This window comes from Azolla caroliniana, unplaced genomic scaffold (assembly GCF_043228905.1).
Source record: "Azolla caroliniana isolate FFs.n. ecotype wild unplaced genomic scaffold, voAzoCaro1.0.p SCAF_7, whole genome shotgun sequence".
NCBI lineage: Eukaryota > Viridiplantae > Streptophyta > Polypodiopsida > Salviniales > Salviniaceae > Azolla > Azolla caroliniana.
Genome location: NW_028230442.1, coordinates 18,512,289 through 18,529,809, shown reverse-complemented (window position 1 = coordinate 18,529,809; position 17,521 = coordinate 18,512,289).

The following is a 17,521-nucleotide window of genomic DNA, read 5'->3' as shown; positions in this document are numbered from 1 at the left end:
TTCTCCATCAACTGTGTGTGTGTGTGCTGATGGACTCGTTGATTGACCTGACCCTCGAAACAATAATCTAACTGCCCAAACAACAGAAAACACACACACTCTGTCTCTGTCTCTGTCTCTGTCTCTGAATCTGTCTGTCTCTGTCTCTGTCTCTACATGTAGTATGTATTCATGTACGTGTGAATATATGTATATGTATATGTATACAGTATATGTATATGTATATGTATATTTATATGTATAACAGTATATGTATATGTATATGTATATGTATAATAGTATATGTATAACAGTATATGTATATGTATATGTATAGCTCGTATACATATATATGTATAGCTCGTGTCTATTCTGCATCAAATCATAAAAATAGGGCTGGCTAGGGAATCGTAGCCACAGACGGTGTGTGTGCAGGTCGCTTAGAACAAACGCGCGTGTGATCTGCACCTTCAGATTTCGATAAGGAAGAACGCGCGGAAAAAAATGATGTCGTTGGTCGCACAACTCTGACCGTTGCAAGTCGCCCAACCGTTGTAGGTCACCCAACCCTGACGTTTGCAGGTCGCCCAACCAAACGTATCATTTCGACCAAAATCTTCAAATAAGCTTGATCATTACCTTTAAAACTTACAATAACATATCAAAGAGCCACAAAATCCAACCTTAAATTATTCAAAATCAACTATCTTCACCATACTTAACATAAAACAAATAATCATCTTAAAACATAAAAGTTAAAACATGAAACTTAAAACATAAATCAACATACTTGAAACAGGAAACTTAAAACATCAACCAACATACTTGAAACAGGAAACTTAAAACATAAATCAACATATGACATACTCCCAAATGCACTCGTAAATCAACATAAATCCACTTTAAACATTGTAAACCCAAATGCACCGGTCCGCAAAACCACTCAAGTTATGTTTATGGCTCATCTGGAGATGATGGCAAGATGCGGCCACAATTCTTGCAACAATCAACATTTGAATCCCTTGATCTAAAGGTCAAGGCATCGCAATGCAAGCATTGAATCTTCTCTGTCGCACATATTGGCAACCGCCTCTTAGCTCGACTTGCGCCTCTTTGCATTTTTTCGGTGTGTGCCTTGGAAGTGTTTGGGGAGCTGCCAATAAGATCTCGTGAAATGTTGACTGATGCTCCCCTGTTTGCACCAATTGCTTGCTTACGCCTTATGGATCCACGGTCTTCTTCATTGGTTGGTTTCGGTGCACCTGCGTGATACACCACCGTTTGACTCATTTCTTCAATGGACTCCATACATGCCAAAATTGTTGCACGGTCGAGGGATCGTATTAACCCTTTCCTGAGAAATTGAATAGCTCTCTCAACCGTTTGTAATTTCGACTCCCATTCCTCTATTTGTGATGCTATAGAGTTTGTCTCCTCGACCAGTTCTACCTCTGTCTCCACTTCCATATCTGTGAAATGGTCATTGTGCATATGGGTTGCATGATCTATAAAAGGCAACGACCCACATAGATGTGGCATGTGCCTCTCAATAATCATCCTGATGTTGAGTATATGCTTACATTTACTCGTAGGGTCTTGGCAATCACAATATGAGCATTGGAGTGATACATTATACCATACATTCAGTTTTGTCAAGCGCAATATTTTAAACCAATATCGGGGCTCGTCCACAATATGCATTGTCGCATCATTAGTTTCATACCTCTCTAGTAGCCCTCGGCCTCTTTAAGTCTTGTTGTTTGATCCCTACAATTTGCACGGGGTGCAAATCTACCACTCTCACATATTTCCTGTTGTTGATTGTACCATTCAATAACAGTACCCCCCATGCAAGTGCCAGTTTGATTGGCCTCGATTAAAACATGCACAAGATCAGTAATTGATCAGTTTATCCTCTCTCTCAAGGCTCCACAAGATTGGTAGTGTCAACATGTCCGTAGTTGAACATTCTACCAAATTTGGGCCACAATTTCCTCCACACACATGTCAAGCCACGCCATCCTCCTTCTATATATTGCCAAACACTTGGCTTGTTTGCATATTCTACCTTTAACTCCTCACATTGGGCATTGAATGTGGACTCTGTAATGCATTGCATGAGTTGGCGCATCCGATTATAACGATGTTTTCTCTCAATTGCACTTACCTTTGGCAACAACTTGTTCAACCATGCTTTTTTTGCGTGGAACTGACACAACAAAAGTCAACAATGTGTTTGCAACCTTTGCCCATTTGTAACTATCCAAGATAATCAGTCTGTTGCAACCACATTACTTATGGCATTATGTATGTCCAACTTTGATCGATGACTATGGCATTTGGCCTCACATTGGGCATCCGTGCGAATATGACTCTCAAGCAAGTTTCTAAAGCTACTTGCTCATGGTTAGACCGCTTATCAGAACTACATATCATGTTACTACCATAATGGGATACCAACTCCTATGGCATTTGGGGCCACAACTACATATAATGGCAATCCAAATTGGTTTGTTTTAAACGTGGAGTCGATTGCTCAATAGTTGTTTATTGACAATTGCTCACACATCTCTAACATCCATTCATCTTGGATCACCAAGATGAACGGTTGCCTTGCGGAATATCCATATTCACCAGGCAAGTAGGGTTCGACATTAGCCACCTTCCCAAGATCTTGGAGGGCATATGTATCTTGCATCATCAAAAACCAATCAATTGTTGACATGGCACTCCCAAATTTTAACTTGTTGGCCATGTTATGGACCTCCTTTGGCATCATAAAGAACCTATAAATCACAAGGTCTAATGGACTAGCCTTGGACTCGTGGTATGCTTCCTTCTGCATGCTCATCCGTGCCACATGTCATGTGCAACCAACATCAAAAAGGTCATCTCTGCAACAACTTATAACATTTGGGGCCACCGGCAAATAGTACACATCTGGTCTACTTCCCGGTACATGACCCGTATGATGTCACTATATTGAAAGGGTCATTGTCCCATGGTCAACTCTGCCATTCACTCGAGTGTTCACATGAAAAGTACACCCACATCGGGATGAATGCTTTCTATGTCAAGTGCACGGATATTGCTTGTTGGCCACGCCAAATCAGTGACAATTATACCTAGTCACATGTGCACCCCTTGTGGCCCTTGTACGGAAGCGTGTGTGATACCTCAATTGAACATCAATGAGCGTATCATCAACCTTATGGGCCTCTATCTTGATCACTTCTATGGGTCTAGGCTTTTTATATTTCATGACACTTGTCCCCTCCATGTTAGATGGAGTTAACCTCGACACAACTTGACAACCCCATTGGTCAACCACTGCTTTCACATACGCACTAGGGATCCCATGGTCACGAAGGTCATTGGACCAAAGTCTCTTTAACTTTGTCAGAGTACTTGTCAAAGAATGGTGCGATGCGCCGCAATGTGATGCTAGTACTATCTCCCTCCATGTGACTGTGATTAAGATAGAGAATGTGATTATAAGAATTTGATTAAGCTATAGAATATGATTAAGATAGAGAATGTGATTAATTGAACCCGATCAAGATAGAGAGTGGGATTAATTGAACCTGATTAAGATAGAGAATGTGATTAATTGAACTTGATTAAGACAGAGAATGTGATTAATTGAATATGATGTTAAGAGGTAATTAATTGGAGATGGAATCAGCTCTGATTAAAATGACGGTTTAGGGTTTAATGTGACTTAAAATGTGATTAATTTATACGTTAATATGACCGTTTTTTGGCCGTTTTTTAAACAGGTTGGGCAACCTAGCTTATGGTTGGTTGACCATATTAAAAGAGGTGGGGCGACCTAGATTATGATCACAAGCTGTTTTTTTAAACGATTGGGTGACCTGGTAAATATAGGTTGGGTAACCTACTTATAATGTTTTCCACATTTAAACAAGTTGGGCGACGTGGATTATGAGAGAATGATTTTTAAGAGGTTTGGGTGACCTGGGTTATGAGAGAATTATTTTTAAGCAGTTTGGGCGACCTGGTTTATTACCATTAATGTTTTTTACGAGGGTTGGGCGATTGATATCTTTGAAAACAGCTTTTTCGAATCAACAAACACAATTCAGAGAAAATACTGAGATCAACTTTTTCGAATCAACTTTGAAAACATCTGACTCAACTTAGCAGATAAACACTTGTTGTAAACAACTTTTCCATTAATAAGTACTCGCGATATACAATGAGTCGATACTTGCTATACAAAATTTGTGTGGATTCCAAAATATAGTTACAACATCAACTCTATAACAAAATCTGTGCTTAAAATAGCAGACACAAAATTTACAATATGGGGCCACCGATCACAAATGCAAATCCTAGTTCCCTTCGTGCCCGCTCATCCACATGAATCCGAAGTGAATCCACTTCGCGTTTAGTGAACCACATCTCTGTGCCTTGTCACCAAATATGCAGAAGAACACATCTATACACAATCCACATGAAAAAGGCATTGCAATTACACTTACAAAAATCGGAGGTATCCATCCTCGTAAGAACTCATCCAACAGTATCTGGATAGTCTTCATCACGTAAAAGCCACAATCCCAACAATTTGGCTGAGTTGGGATGTGCAATACGTGATATCGACCCTCGGACACAATGGTGTGGTCAGACAGTTCAAATGAAATGGTCCCAATCGCCAACTCTGCCAAACTCCGCATGTTGCCAGTCACTGCGTTGTTTAATGGATCACAGAAGACTACTTTGCTGGTAAGCTTAGAAACTTTCTGTCGCATCTTTGTATACAACACCCAATGGCCTTCAAGCATGACCAACATTAACTTAAAATTATGTTCAACCACCTTCCTAAGGATGGCTTGCCCCTTCACCGTTTGCTAGTGTAGTTGCATCCACAGTGAGTCGACGATGGTGAAGTGTTCTGTCACATCAGGGCAGCGAGTACTCCATAAACAATGTGAATAAGGTCATAGTCTAGGTTAATGCCATTTCTCTGTACTTGCACATGGTCTCAAGATCTGACTCAGTAACGTCAACGACCATATCGAGACGTTGGCAGGTCAACTGGTACCTGAATGCATAGGAATATGTAGTTTGAGTAGGTATATCACACTCAATGACAGTTAATAGGATACTAATTTATATTTCACATAAAAACTACTTGGAAAAGTGTTTGTTCGGTGTTTGGATCCACAACTTGATGCCCTTGTCGTGCTGAATTTGAATTGTGGCCACATCCGATGCAGTGTCATCTGAATCTGATGTTAGGGGGACAACATCAATGTTTGACTCAACCTCCTTCCGTCGGATTGGCATCTTCTGTTGTATTCTTCTTGGTGGAGTGGACACACCACCCTCAGATGGGTTCAAATGGGTTTAGAGCCTCACTCACATCTGTGGACACACCCTCTTGGGTGGATATCCCCGCCTTTTTACACCGTTTCACCACAATAAGACACGTGTTATTATCTGAATTCTGCCAATAAACCCTCCAACACATATCTCAAATGAAATCCTTGCTCATACTTACATAAGAATCCAAACCGGATGCAATCTTCTTCTTCAACATCTCCAAACGCTCATCCTTTTTGGAGTCGTATAAGGCCATCTCGTGGTCCATAAATCGCGCCACGAACTCTACCTCTATGTCAAGACGGAGTTCAGCAGGAATAGAGTTGTACCTCGAAACTGCCCTAACCTTCAACTTCCGGATATATGTTTGCCGATTTCTTTGGTACTTGATTTCGGGGTCCATGAATCTTCTCAGTGATCTCTGATGCTCATAGCTATTAAAGAATGCCCCCGGAGTACCCTCCTCTATACGCATCCCTCGTGGTAGGACTATGTCTATTCCATGTTCCTTGTGTAAATGTGATTCCATGTCACTTTTTTTGCAATACCACCTTGGCGAGAGGCGGCAATACTCAGTATAGATACACACACATGCCTTGTTCCCATTTGCATCTCTTCCAACCTTATACAACAAGTCTAGGCTAGGAGCATCTATTCCTTCTGTATGTGTTACATATTTAAGATTGACATAAAGATTGGCATAAAGATTGACATATTACAACAACACCAAATCCACATACCATTTGAAGGATCATCTTGGTCGAATGTTTCCATGGCATGTATTAGCTCGATCTGAGGTGGATGAAGCATTAGTGTCTAATCCATTCTCTCCCCACCCTTAGACATGTTGGCTGACGATTTTCTCCAATGTCTTCTAACGAAGACCCTTTAACAAATCACAAGTCAACATACATGCATCACACCTCATTACCAATATTAGGGGAGATTGGTTCGTGACATACCTCTCTTGAGTTCGATATATGTCATTGTTATCGGAATCCCACCAATCTTTGTACTTGGACTTGGAAGCCATCTACCACCATTCAAGTAATCAAACATTTTCCGAATTTAATACTCAAACACACACAATATTAAAATTAAGCAAGCAGATCATTAAACCATAAACACACACAATATTAAGATTAAGCAAGCAATCATACATACATTGAAAACAAATCAATCTCTAAATATAAATGCAACAATATCCCAAACATTAAGATGCAATGAGTTTGAAGAAAGAAGGATATAAGATGCCAAAATGGCCTCTAAGACAAACAACAAGTTACACTGAAAATGTCGCCTCATCTTTTAGAACAGCAAACCAAAAAATAAATGTAACTAAGTAAATAAGTTGGTTCCTGATGGAGAGGTCGTTGAAGCGAGGGTAACAGTGTTTACATCCATCTTACCATCGAACAATTCAACTAAGTTCTAAGTATCACGTGTAAAGCTTTTATTCCTTCAGAGCATTGCAAGAAACATCTTTAACTTTTGCTCACATGATCTAGCCTTCTTTGATGTAAGAGGCTCACCCATATCAGTGAACACAATGTACTGCAAAAGAGGGATCATCTCCGTAAAGGCTTTCTTAATATAGTAGACATTGTTACCCAATGATATGCATTATCAGGCATGGATCTACTTCAGTAGGGAGCATGAAAGCTACATTAAGCCATTGTTCATAATTCATAGCCATATTTCCAGCATTATTTATTGGTTGCTCATGTCCTCCAAGTGCATGCAATGGTTGTCCAACATCGCATTATAACATTTTCACAGGCTCAACATGAGTTTTAGTTGGTTGTGTACATTGTGATCTCCGATGGTTGTCAGGCTATTCTGAAATCTAGCTTTTTTGTTATGTTTCTTATGGCTTTAATCAAAATCTGGGCTTTTTTTAATGCCAGAACATATCTAACACTTAGATTGCAAGTTGTTAGCGACACAATATCTCCCAACTTATGCTTATCATCGAAGGCTTGTGTGCCTAAATCAAATTTTTAATATGCAAGTGAAAGTGAAGATGGGTCCATTGGCACTCTTTGATTCATCCAATTGCATAGACACTAGATTTCTTATCAAATGCCCTTGATTTACACTCATCGTGTTTTCAAATGTTTCTCTTAGCTTTTCCCAAACTTCATAGATGATGTTGCAATTGTTGAGTTTCACAAGGATTTCATTTGTCACAACCGTTTGAATTCTTATTCAAGTAGGACAACACAGGCTTTGTCAAAGTTGTCGGCTTCTCACTTTCCAAAGCTTGGTGATGTTCCTTAAAGTGATGAAGAAAATATGTTAACATCTACTAGAGGCCAAAATCGACCCATGACATAAATTATGATTGCAAAAATGGTTGAATCCATGTGTCATCCATATTGAATGATTAATACAAGCTCTAGATTTCCCAACGCTCCATCATCATTATCTTAATGCATGTGGTAGAATGATTAGGTTAGTTGGTGTGGTGGAATGAGACTATGACGAAGTTCAATAAGTGTATCTAGGTTTTCTTGTGCGAATTAGACATGGTGAGCAATGATCTCCATGATTCAGTGATGGTACGGTCCATGTACCTTATGAACCTAAACCCTAATCCCTAATCCCTCAACAAGAAAAAAATCCCCTCAACTATTCAAAACCCTAATCCCTCAACTATCATTTCCACATGTAAAAAAAATCAGAAAAAGTGATGTAATAGGGTTTAGTAATACCTGGGAATAGTAGGGGATGAGATTGATTGCCATGTATGTCGAACCCTAAACCTTGAAGATACTTTTCTTTCCTGGAAAAAAGAACCTGTCAATCTCGTTTGAAAAAATGAGAGATAATGGCAGGTTTCAGGGTTTTATAGTCATCAATTGGGCGACTTGCTTCGATGATTAAGTTGGTTGGGCGACCAACTTAATATAAACTTACCTGCGGTTGCGCAACCTGCTTAAACCGGTCACCCAACCGTTTAAAAAATATAACTCAGTTGGGCGACCTCTGAACAACTTTTTTTTTGCGCCCTCTTTCTTATCAAAATCTAACGGTGTAGATCACATGCGCCTTCCTCTAAGCGACTTGCATCGTTTGTGGCCATGATTCCCTCGCTAGCCCTCTTTATGATTTGTGTCATAATAGACACGTCAATATGTATATCATATATATATATATATATATATATATATATATGTACATGTGGATATATGTACGTGTGAATATATGTATGTATGTATGTGGTGTGCTCCTTTCTATTTGCAACCAAATCATAATTAGGCCTGGTGAGGAAATCGTGGACACGGACGGTGCAGGGCATGTTTTGAATAGCGCGTGCGATCTACATCGTTCAATCTCTATCCACAAAAAGTGCGCGCCTAAAACCCAACTCGGGTCTAGCGAGCCTCTATCACATCTAACCCGCCTCTGACAATCGGATTTGTCACATCTAACCCGGGTCTAGCGAGCTTCTGTCACATCTAACCCAGGTTTGACAATTGGATCTACCACATCTAACCCGACTCGGATAGGCCTCTGTCACACCTAACCCGGCTCAAACAAACTATTTTGTAACACCTAAACCTAACCCAGGTACATGAACCTAACCCAAGTATTTGATTGAAATTTCTGAAGAGACCATTCTTTAAAAAAGATGTTAAGATTACTCAAAAATATCAAAAACTTTTTCAAAAATACAAAATTGCACAATTATATATATATAAATCACATGATGTAACGTAATAAAAAACTATGAGATCAAGGCTCTTGTTCAAAGGATGGCAAGATACAACCACAATTTTTGTAGCAATTTGCATTGGAATCTCTTGAAGTCAATGTCAAACCATCACAATGCAAACACTGAACCTTCTCCGTCCACGAGATTGGTAGTGTCAACATGTCCATAATTGAATAGTCTACCAAACTTGGGCCATAGACTCCTCCAAACACAAGTTTGTCCACACCATCCACTTTCAATATATTGCCAAACTCTAGATTTGTTTGAGTATTCTAAGCCTTACCCTAGGCATCCTAGCGAATATGACTTTCAAGCAAGTTTCTAATGTTACGTGCTCATGATTTGAGCCCTTATTAGAACTACAAATCATATACCATAGTGGGACCCCTATTCCCATGGCATTTGGTGCAACAATTGCATATAATGGGAGTTTGAATTGATTGGTTTAAGTGTGGACTTGATTGCCCAAGAGTTGTTTTGCGACAATCTATCCAACATTTCCAACATCCATTTATCTTGAAGTATCAAGATAAATGGTTGTCAAGCTGGAGGTCCATTTGGACCATGCAAGTATGGTTAGACATGTATCACTTTGCCTAGATCTCAGAGTGCATAGGCATGTTGTTGTTGGGAAATCGGTCTCTCCGGATGGGATCCGGTGATGAATAAAGAGGACCCGGTGAGAATCGGAAGAGATCCGAAAACCGGATCGGTGGACCCGTGAGAACTGGAAGAGAAGACAGAGTTGTAAATATGTCTTGAATAAGCCCATTGAGGCTATTTTTGTAAATAGCCCTAAGTTCATATAACTATAAATATGACTTAGGGCAATCACTTTAGAGCGCGTGTGTTGTTGTCATATTGTTGTAACTGTTGTACAGAGTAAGATAGAGAGAGAGAGACACACACACACACAGAGTGATACTCTATTGTAACCACCACAATGTGAAGAAATAGAGCTCAAGGTCGTTGCCTCCGAGTCTCTGATTGTACCGCTTCTCTTCATAGTGATAGTTTGAAGCCTGTAGGCTCCTGTGGTTTTTCCCTATTAGGGCTTTCCACGTAAACATCCTGTGTCATTTTTCTTGTGTACTTCCTACTTCCCATTTCTGTCTTTGATTCTTATAGAAGTGACTTACTACTCGGTTGTAGTCGAGCAATATTCCGTGCATTTCTCGTCAAACTAATATCAGAGCTAACAACACAGAAAATGGAAGAATTTTTCGGCGGCATGTTCAAGCTCACCAGCTCCAACTACTTAGTGTGGAAGTCGAAGATGAGGGACATGCTAGTGGTTAAAGATCTTTGGTTGCCGGTTCAATTCGGGGACAATAGACCTGATAAGATCAACGCCACGGTGTGGGAGGTGATGCAAATGAAGACGACGACATACATCCGGTGCTTCATTGACATGAGCATGTACAACAACTTCAATGAAGAGATCAAGGCTCATGAACTCTGGGAGAAGATCGACATCATGTTCCAAAACGAGAATGTCGTTAATCGGGTTTTGGTATTTCAGAAGCTAGTGAGGCTCTGGTACCAAGACGGCTCTAGTATGGCGGAGCACATGAATGCCTTCTAGGGGCTGATACACCAAGCAACCTCATTGGAAGTACCTCTCGCCGATGAGGTACTTGCTCTACTCCTGCTCGGTTCCTTCCCGGATAGCTGGGAGACATTAGTTGTCATGTTGGGCAACGCCGGGCCGGAAGGAAAACAACTATCCCTAGCATGGGTCAAGTCGAGCTTGCTAGATGAGGAGGCACGTCGGAAAGACAAGGAGGTGAGCTCTGACGCCAAAGCCCTCCTTACCGAATCGGAACATGGAAGACAAAGGAATCGGAGTCCCCAGAACCGAGAAAAGTCGGGGACACAATCAAAGTCAAGGGGGAGGCCCACTTGCTTCTATTGCGGCAAGTCGGGGCACTTCCAAAAGAACTGTTGGCATTTCCGGAAGGACAAGGGAACCAACAATACCGATTCGAAGAAGTCACCGAACCGAAACGGTTCGGATCGACGAGGCCTGGACCGAAAGGGAACGACGGCGATCGCGGCAAGTGAAGAAGAACTAATGCTTATTACCGAGGAGAGTGAGTTGAACCTTGCCGTCGACGAGACAACGTGGGTCGTCGATTCCGGAGCATCATTCTACCTTACCCCGGATTGGAAATGCTTCTCATCCTACACAACTGGTGAGCACGACTGTGTCCGCATGGGGAATGAAGGGACATGCCGAATTATCGGCATAGGAGATGTGTTGTTGACAACATCAACCAGATGCAAGTTGCTGTTGAAGGATGTCCGACACGTTTCGGAGGTTTGACTGGACCTAATATCATCCGGTCGGCTAGATGATGAAGGCTACACAAGTAGCATCCGGAACGGTGTCATGAAGTTCTGCAAAGAGAGCTTAATAATGGCTCGAGTCCAGAAGGTCAACACACTGTACTTGATGAATGCCCGGATATGAACGTAGCATCCAACACTACCGGTGATCTGTGGCACAAAAGGTTGTGTCACATGAGTGAGAAGGGGATGAAGAGGCTTGCCGAAGACAATCTCATTCTGGTGAAGGACGTGCAACTTGAGAAGTGCACCGACTGCTTGGCCAGCAAGCAAAACCGCACCTCCTTCCGGTCAAGATCACTGATGAGACGGAATGCACCACTGGAGCTAGTGCATACCGATGTGTGTCAAGTTGACACGAAGTCACATGCTGGATCGCAGTACTTCATGACGTTCATAGATGACCACAATCGGAAATTCTGGGTCTCACCGTTGAAGACGAAGGATTAAGTGTTATCCATCTTCAAGGAGCTCCACGCGAGAGTGGAAAGAGAAATCGGTTGGAAGTTGAAAGCGGTTCGAGCAGATAACGGAGGAGAATACCTAGGGCAATTCGAGGAGTGTTGCCGGTCGAAGGGAATACGACTTCAATTCACCATGCCGAAGACGCCGGAACTAAATGGGTTGGCCGAAAGGATGAACCGGACCATAATGGAGAGAGTCTGGAGCATGCTTGCACAAGCCAAGTTACCCAAGAAGTTTTGGGCTGAGGCGCTGACGACGGCGACCTATGTGATAAACAAATCACCCTCAGTACCCTTGGACGGAGACTCACCGCAGAAAGTATGAACCGGTAAGGATTGTCTTATCGGCATCTGAAGGTGTTCAGGTGTCTCGCACACGTGCATGTGGCGAAGGACAAGAGAGCAAGGTTGGATTCGAAGTCCCGACCATGCATATTCCTTGGATATGACGATGATGAGTTTGGTTACCGGGTGTGGGATCTGGTCGACAGAAAGGTGTTCCGGAGTCGGGACATAGTCTTCATGGAAGACAGGACCATTGCCAACTGGGAGTCGGAGAAGAAGGTAACGAACTCCGGATCATCCATTGAAAACCAGCTTGAGGACAAAAGGACATACCCGGTTGAAAACCGGATGTTAGCCGGCAACCGGATGACACTCGACGAATCGGCCGGATTCGGACAAGAAACAGAACCGACTGAAGAAGACACCGGAACTAGACAAGATCCCAAATCGGATGTGGATGAGGAATAGACGGAGGAACCAACAGTCAAAAACCAAGGACAGAGATATCCTCTCCGGGAGAGAAGAGACCCCTGAAGATTTCCGAATGCAAAGCATGTGTTGCTAACAGGTGATAGGGAGCCAGAAAGCTTTGAAGAAGCAAGGGGAGACACCCACAGCCACAAGTGGTTGAGTGTCATGCAGGATGAGATGGATTCCCTGCATGAGAACCACACATAAGAATTGGTGGAGTTTCCGAAAGGAAAGAGGGCACTCCGGAACAAGTGGGTGTACAAGCTGAAACCGGGAGATGCCGGAAATCCACCAAGGTATAAGGCCTGAATCGTGGTGAAGGGCTTCCAACAGAAGAAAGGAGTGGACTTCGATGAGATCTTTGCCTCGATAGTAAAGATGACATCCATCCGAACGGTATTGGGCATAACGGCAAGCATGGACCTCGAGGTAGAGCAACTGGACGTCAAGACAACATTCCTACACGGAGACCTCGAAGAAGAGATCTACATGCATCAACCGGAAGGATTTGAGATGAAAGGGAAGGAGCACATGGTGTGCCGGTTGAAGAAGAGCTTATACGGACTAAAGCAAGCTCCCCGGTAATGGTACCGGAAGTTTGACTCCTTCATGACCGACCAAGGGTACCACAAGACATACGCCGATCACTGCATGTTTGTGAAGAAACTTGATGGAGGAGATTTCCTGATATTGCTCCTGTATGTGGACGACATGTTGATCGTCGGACGAGACCAAGTCAAGATACAGATGTTGAAGAAGGCCCTTAACCGGACCTTCTCAATGAAATACTTGGGTCCGGCAAGACAGATATTGGGGATGCACATCATCTGGGACCGGTTGAAGAAGCAATTGTGGCTGTCACAGGAAAAGTATGTGACAAAGGTGCTTCAACAGTTTAACATGTCTGAAGCAAAACCGGTCGGATCAACACTCTCGACAAACTGCAGATTATTCGGTAAGCAAAGCCCGAAGACAAAGGCAGCTATAATGAAGATTCCATATGTCTCTACGGTCGGGAGCTTGATGTATGCAATGGTGTGTACTCAACCGGATATTGGATACGCAGTCGGAGTGGTGAGTCAGTTCATGACCAACCCCGGAAAAGAGCACTAGAATGCGGTAAAATGGATACTCCGGTACTTGAAGGGCACTTCGAGTATGTGCCTCCGATTCGGCTCCGGTAAACCCCTCATGGAAGGCTTTACTGATTCGGATATGTCGGCTAATGTGGACACCGGCCGGTCAACTTCCAGATATGTCATGACCTATGTAGGGGAACCTGTTTCGTGGCAGTCGAGGGTCGAGGCTGCAGAAGACGGTTGCGTTGTCAACCACGGAGGAGAACAGGTCAGATATGTTGACCAAGGTGCTGACACCCGACAAGCTGGACGCATGCCGGAAGCGGATTGGACTTACAAGACATCCCATACCGGAGTGAAGGGGGAGATTGTTGGGAAATTGGTCTCTCCGGATGGGATCCGGTGATGAATAAAGAGGACCCGGTGAGAACTGGAAGAGAAGACAGAGTTGTAAATATGTCTTGAATAAGCCCATTGAGGCTATTTTTGTAAATAGCCCTAAGTCTAGGGCAATCACTTTAGAGCGTTTGTGTTGTTGTCATATTGTTGTAACTGTTGTAGAGAGTAAGAGAGAGAGAGAGAGAGAGAGAGAGAGAGAGATACAAAGTGATACTTTGTTGTAACTGCCATTGTGCGAAGAAACAGAGCTCAAGGTCATTGCCTCCGAGTCTCTGATTGTACCCCTTCTCTTCATAGTGATAGTTCGGAGTCTGTGGGCTCCCGTGGTTTTTCCCTACTAGGGTTTTCCACGTAAACATCCCTGTGTCATTTTTCTTGTGTACTTCCCACGTCCCATTTCTGTGTTTGATTTTTATAGAAGTGACTTACTACTCAGTTGTAGCCGAGCGATATTCCGTGCATTTCTCGTCAGTTGCATCATCAATGACAAATCAACTTCTGACAATGCACTTCCTATTTTTAACATATTGGGTATGTTATGTACCTCCTTTGGTATCATAAAGAATCTAAAAGTGACAAGTTCTAATGGAGTAACCTTGGACTTGTAGTGGGTCTCCAACGTGCAAAGAATTTTATATTTTTCTCGAGTTTGACAACTCCAACTGGATTGGTTTTGCCGAGATTCATTTTCCATTTATAATTTTTGTACTTCCTGTTGTGGTGATTTTAGGAAGGGTAAGTTTAGGGAGTTCTCCAATAAACAAAAGAACATGAAGAAAAATAAAATAGAAAGAGTGTTTATCTATTTGTTCCATATATTTATACCATTATGACTTTGAAATGCATTGCAAATCCTGCAAAACAAGTTTTGTCACCAAAGGATTCCAAAGGATTAGGTAGGTGAGGACGGAAATTACTAAGCCTTGGGGAGAAGGCTGAATGGAAATAGCAAAGTAGTTGTTCATTGCATCGAGTTCATCCTGTCTGAGGTAGGGTTCTAGGAACTAGTATATGTCTTTTCATTTTTCTTTCATTATTTCATTTGTTTTTTCACCACTGGAGCCTCGAACCAAGGAGCCGGTGACAGAAGGAGGTTGTTTGCGTCGGTTTCCGGATAGCTTCGCTGGATCGATTTCCAGACATGTATGCAACTCGGATGCCGGATAGTGAGCGCACGACTCGGAGATGTATTCTGTTTTGGGCCAGTTGCCAGATAGTAGCGATGAGCTCATGAGCTCACTCACTCGGTTACGCAAACTCAACAAGAATAGATCAGAGACAATAACACAGGAAATCACAAACACATAGAGAGACTCAGTGAACTAATGATTAACAGAGAAACAGAGAAACTAACAACCAGACGCAACCGACAAAAGGGCTTCGAGCTTGCTACACGCACACGCACACGCACACGCAGACTCTAGCGAGCCTCCAATAATGAGCACAAAGGCAACCAACTCCAAATGGAGGCCTCACAAAATGACGACAGAAACCAAAACAGAGAATGAAAAGAAAACGGAAATCTGCAGAGCTCAGTTTGCCAACACTTTGTTCTCCAAAATGCGGATCCCCCTAAAAAAGTTCAAAACCTCCCCTTTTATAGCATAAAGGGAGGCCGTTACATCACACATAAAGACAACTGTTTTTTGTCCCTGATTTCCCTCGATTCTCTCACAAAATATCCTATTATTCCTCTCTTTCTATGGGTCATTAAAGTACCCGTCAAAATCACACTCTCTAGTACTTATTAGTTCTATGTTATTTACACGCACTTGTACATAAGACAGGATTTGTGTGCATCCATGCACACCCCCGTCCACGTGCATCTGGGGAATTTTCTCCATGTAGTCGAAATTCCCCACGACACAAGTTTAATGGCTTAACGGTTTGAATTGTTTTTAATGGTTTGGTTTAACACTTTCGTGGTTTGGTTTTGACCCTCTTGAACCAAACCGTTCCCGATTGTTATTGGTAATGACATATGCATTAAAATAAACCATTATATACATAATTGTAGTTGGATTACAAGGATGTAGACCAACTCACCTTTTCGAGGGACATCTAGATCTAATGATTCATGTTTCGATATGGAGTCCACAACCTCATTAGTCTCTACCTTTGCCGCCTCCATGCTATTTTCAACCTCCATCTTGGCAGATGCAATGCTTTTGATACCCCTTCTTACAAAAACCTTACAACCAAAACCAAAGTTAGCATACACACATCATTATTATAGTCTCAGAAACATTGTTGAAAAATGAATCGTGCCATACCTCCCTTCACTAGGTCTTCTTTCACCCCAATCAGAATTGCATTCCAGGAACTCTTTGAACCTGGCTACCATCTATGCAAACAAGCAAAATACCCTAAATTATGAACTTCAAAATCCATAAGAATCTAAACCCTAATACTAGATTTCAACAACTTTTTATCCATCCACATTTTACCCAACCCAACATTCGGATTTCACTAAAAAATAGGTAGGTATATTTAGAAATCATGCAAGTTTTCAAAATGCAACATGCAAACATATTCATAAATCATCCAATGCATACACGGTTTGCATGTATCCACAAAGAATCTTTAAAACCCAAATACAAATTTATCCACCCACATTTTATCCATTTTACTCACATTTTAACCATCTCTTGAGATACAAGCTCAACATTGGCCGGATCGGTGCGGAAACCGGGAGGCCATTGAACAGGTATTCCGTGAGGGAATATATATTGGGAGTTAGTGTAGGAGCTCAGTTATGAGCATTGAATTACGTGTCAGTACTGCTGTCAGTTCGTATGGACTTGTATAAAAGTGGTCTTTGAGCACATCCTATGTACAGAGTTTACACATTATTTGAATTTAGTTTTTTCTGTGTGTTAATTCCCTCTCTGTCTCTCCCGCCTACATCATGTCTTAAGCTCTCCATTAAACCTGTTTTTCCCTTTTGGTATTCTGTGTTTCATATAGCTTCAGCACGTAACATTTCACATGGTATCAGAGGGCAAGGGTTGAGAACCTCTGCAACCGACTTAAGCTTTAACACACACAAAAAAAACCTAATCTCAGTGAAGAACAGAAAGGAAAAAATGGATAGAGGAATGGCTAGTTCGCTTCCAACTAAGAAGCTCAACAGAAGTAACTACGCATCTTGGTCGTACAAGATGCACCATACTTGCTCGGACATGGATACTGGAGCTATGTCGATGGAGCGAATGATGCAACACCCGAATCGACACATAGAGCCTTTCCAGTCTGGGAACAATCGGCGAGCAGAGTTCTCTACTGCTTCGTGTCCTGTGTGAGCGAATAGCTCTTGAGCTACATTCGAGATGCAAGAACACCAAAGGATGCTTGGGGAAATCTAAAAAATATTTTCGCCGCAAGCACCACAACCAGGAAGCTCCAACTCCGACAGGAGTTGAGCAATG